The 4,712-nt window shown below is 44.5% G+C and overlaps 1 pseudogene; it reads left to right on the top strand.

Moving 5' to 3' along the window:
• The first annotated feature begins 319 nt into the window (after positions 1-319).
• On the top strand, positions 320-1,331 carry LOC117534624 (annotated as a pseudogene).
• Positions 1,332-4,712: the final 3,381 nt, after the last annotated feature.

Genomic DNA, 4,712 nt, shown 5'->3' with positions numbered 1-4,712 from the left:
GGAGCCAACGGCATCCGGACAAATACACGAGGGAGGCCCGCACTCATCTGGAGGAAAGGACCAGGCGCGCGTAGAGCAGAGTGGAGAAGACAAGCAGGAAAACGAGGATACAGGAGAACTAGACGACCTCTACAGCACTGACCCAGGTCTCTGGGGCAACAACATGGACAAACAGGTGCTTCTCTACTGGGCGAAAATGGGTCCGTAATTGTGTCAAAACAGAGAAGCTGACCTCTCTGCCTCAGAGCAGCAGTACAAGCATCAGAAGAGATACTTCTCCAGAAGCTTATTCAGGCGCAAGCTGGGTAACGGGGAGTATATGCTCAGGGAGTGGCTATGTTACTCACCATCCCAAGGTAGTGTCTTCTGCTTTGCATGCAAACTATTTGGCGATAAGAGAGACACGTCATTTGGCAGCATGGGATACTCTAATTGGAAGCACGCAAATGAACGGATAGCCGAACATGAAAGCTGTTACATGCACAGGAAAGCCATGGTATCCTTCATTAATCAGACAGCTGACCGTGGAACAGTGGATTCAGAACTACAACAATAGTTAAATGAGGAGTATTGGACACAGGTGCTGCAGAGGGTTGTCACTGTAGTCAAGTATCTGGCAGAGCGGGGACTTGCTTTTAGGGATGACAGCCACAGGTTTGGGGACACCAATAATGGCAACTATTTGGGTAGCATGGAGCTGATCAGTCAGTTTGATCCTTTTTTAAAAGCCCATAATCAGAAATACGGAAATGCCGGCAGAGGAAATCCATCCTACCTCTCACTAAATGTGTGTGAGGAATTCATACAGCTGATGGGACAGGGATTGCTGGATGAAGTCATCAGCAGAGTAAAACTGGCTAAGTATTTCTCTGTCAGTGTGGACTCCACGCCAGATATCACACATGTGGACCAGCTGACATTCATCCTGCGGTACGTATCACCAGAGGGCTGTATAGAGGAGCGTTTTGTCAAATTCCTCCCCATTTCCAGCCACACCGGAGAAGCGCTGTTCAATTCAGTAATTGGTGTTTTAGGAGACATGGGCATTGACATCAATAACTGTAGAGGACAGTGTTATGACAATGCTAGCAACAGGTCAGGCACATACAAAGGCGTGCAGGCCCGCATCAAACAGATTAACCCACTGGCAGAGTGGGTTCCCTGCGCAGCACACACCTTAAATCTGGTGGGGATTAACAGCGTTAACTGTTGTGGAGACTGAACAGTTTTTCAGTTTTGTGCAAGCGTTGTTTAACTTTGCATCAAAGAGCACTTCACGGTGGCAGAGGATCAAGGCGGGTTTGCAGCCTAATGAAAATCACAGAATTTAAACTTTAAAAACGCTTTCCGATACAAGATGGTCAGCGCATGCTGTTGCAACCAAAGCCCTGTGTCTGAATTACGCCTGTATCCAGCAATCTCTGCTCAACATTGTGGATGATGAGCACCATAATCTGAGCACAAGAGAGGAGGCCAGGGTATTGCATAAAAATATGAATTCACTGGAAATTGCACTAATGTGCAATATGTGGAATGCCATTCTCCAACGTTTCCAGGGCATGAGCGTTGCACTACAGGCAGTGGAATTGGACTTCTGCAATGCTGTGGATCTAGTCAGGTCATTACATGAATATGTAGCAGGCCTACGGGATCAGTTTGACAACTTTGAGACAGCAGCAAAGAACATGTCCCCCACCGTGTCCGATGAGTACAGAGCAGACACTCAACGAAAGAGAAAAAGAAAGAGCCAGGCTGATGATTAATCTGAGCCTGAGTGCGAGCTGTCAGGCCGCAGTCGTTTCCGTACATCAGTCTTTATCCGTGTGATTGACCGGCTAGTGTCAGAGCTGGACCGAAGATACCAGTCATATAATGACGTGTGTGAAAAGAGATTTCACTCGATTTCCCCCCAAGACCTGCGCTCAGCAGCGCGGAGCCTGCAACAAAAATACTCCAGTGACTTGAAAGAGGAATTTGTGGAGGAAGCTGTACACTTCAGGGGGTTGGTACAAAATGAGAAGTTGAGCAGCACGTCTGCAGTGGAGTTACAGAAAATGTTAAGAATGAGAAAACTCCATACAGTGTTTCCCAACACAGACATAGCTTTACGGCTCTTCCTAACTTTGCCAGTGACCAACGTGAGCGGAGAGCGTTCATTCTAAAAACTGGCCTTGGTGAAAAACAGACTGCGCTCAAGCATGCAGCAAGACGGAGTCAGTAACCTCACACTGATGTCAATTGAGCATGACATTCTTCGTGAGATGGATTTTAAGAACAACATAAAGGCTTTTTCTTCAAAGAAAACCAGACGGAAGCACTTCTAAAGGGGTAAGGCAATGCTGCACTATTCATTGATTCCCAGTAGCCTGCAGGTTTTAAATGTGGTGTGCATCGTTTTACATAACTAGGTTTGTGTTAATCCACCGGAGATAATGATCATTCTCATCTACTGATACCTGGCATTGAGGCTATGTTGCTGTTCATGTATGGCGTTATATTTGCGCCTCTATCCTGAGCGTGCAATGAAACATGTTGAGCATAGAAAATGCTATTGAGCGCGCACTTGAACAGTTTTGAGCACAGAGAAATATATTTTCTCTCATAAAACTCCTGCTCCGTGCGCAAGCAGACCGCTGCACGCGCTCTCTCTCCCCCGCTCGCTCGACCTCTCCAGCCTGTGCGCGCTCAGCTTTGCCTGCGCTCGATCAAGTTGTCACAGCGTTACAAATGTGCCACAAAACCAACCAATCGGAGAACTCGAGAAGGTCAATTCTGATTGGCTGGCCGTCTCCAATCATATCTTCTATCTGAGATGAGAGAGGGATTCTCGGTTGCCATCAGGCTGTTGACGTTCTTATTACACATCTATCGTTGACATTTACAGGACATGACAGACTCGAATGAAGAGAATAGCACGCCACAGTGTCAGGTGAGTAATACATTTCTAGTTTTCTGATCTCACGTTATTGTTTGCAATGCCTGAGTTTGCTAGCCGGCAACATAGCTATAGGGGTAGTTTAAGCAAACCGCTAACAAACCGTAGCCTACATGTAGCTACATGAACCCTTCTGAGGTATTGATTACTTGCTGTAAGCATTAGAGGTGGCAGAATGACAAAACATGTTTCTCTCTCTATCACAATGTTGGGTTGACCAGAACCTGGACCAACTTCTGTTTCCTGTTCTACAATGGGCATATGCTTGCGTTAATTTTCAACCGGACAGATGAGGCTAGGATACCGGCTAAAGTTAGCAACACACGTTAACCATGAACAGCCTATTAATCCGTTCTCTTAATGTTATTTCTTCCAACGTTGTGGAATTAGAGAAAAGGGGCTTCTTAACGTGCTTTATCCGGGGGGGAGGGAGTTACATATTAGTTAAATATAACATTGGGGCGTGTGATTGTAGTGGGTGGAGAAATGAGGATATCCATCTTGGAGTTCAAGCTAGTATAATATAGTTAACGTTACACAATAATAAGGAAGAGAGCTATTTGTGTGATACATCGCTATTGATATGGATTTAGAGTGGATATTTGAGACTTCTAAACAGTAAACTAAAACTTAACTTATGGGTGAGTGTTTTTAGCAGAGCCATATAATGTCCTTGTGATTCTGTTGATTATTACCTGTCTGTATTATGTTGCAGCTCAGCTGATTTTGGATTGATGGCAAAGGGAGAGGGACTTAAGTGAGAGTGAAAACACAAGGTAAGTTTAAAATAGGTCAGCAATTTCCCACCCTATTGCTAGATGTATCTAACCCTTTCTCCTGTCTCCCTCTCTCAGCACAAGAACCCCAGGGGGATTCAATGGAGCCTGAAGACCTGCAATGAGACCCTCACCCTGCACCTGAGTCTCAACTCCCAGAGTTTTGCAAGCCTCTCCCTGTTCCTTATTTTGATTAAACAGACGTTAAGCTTCCCAATGGTGTGGTCTTCGTTTTGTGAAAAATATGATTACCTCACATATGTTGTTGCTGTTGTTGTCTTTTGTGATAGTTAAATTGCTCCTGCTGACTTGAGCCAGACATTCTTTCCTCCTCTCTGTGTCAGTGGGGAAACTTTACATTCATACTCCTTTCTCTGAGCGATTGGAGCATCCCTAGGCAGCACAGCAAACCATGGGGGAGACGATATGCCAGGACAACACAGAGGAAAAGGCACAGACAAACGGCATGATATGCTATTCAATGTTTATTGAATTCCATTTATTTACAATGGATGTTCCTAAAGCAACACATTTAACATCATCATCATCATCATCATCATCATCATCATCATCATCATCATCATGCTGCTGCTAGCCCTTTGACTCATTGTGCTGTCAGTTAACAATCATTGATAGGCACCTGTGGGTCTCCTGTCCTTTCTGAAAGTCATAAAGATTACATTAGTACTTTAGATTACTTGTGTCCTCAATTACCATGGGATTACTAAAACCACCATGAATTAAAGAAATGGTAGAAATGTATCTAATCAGATTTTTTAAACCTTCCTTCCCACCCTCTAAATATATCAAACATTGGGATGTGATGCTCCTGACTACCATACAGGTTTAAGAAGATAATATTTGTTTTAAAGAATTCAAAGCAATAAACAACAGGCTCTTTAACCAAGGCAACGTTAGCCTAACATGTATGTTAACAGGTAAGATAGCTGTTCACACCAGTGACGTGCGGTGAGGTTCATGGCTGGTGAGGCACTGACTCT

The sequence above is a fragment of the Gymnodraco acuticeps genome, unplaced genomic scaffold (genome assembly GCF_902827175.1).
Source record: "Gymnodraco acuticeps unplaced genomic scaffold, fGymAcu1.1, whole genome shotgun sequence".
Lineage (NCBI taxonomy): Eukaryota > Metazoa > Chordata > Actinopteri > Perciformes > Bathydraconidae > Gymnodraco > Gymnodraco acuticeps.
Note: the sequence above shows the minus strand (reverse complement) of the source record. Positions and strands in the feature narration are given on the sequence as shown.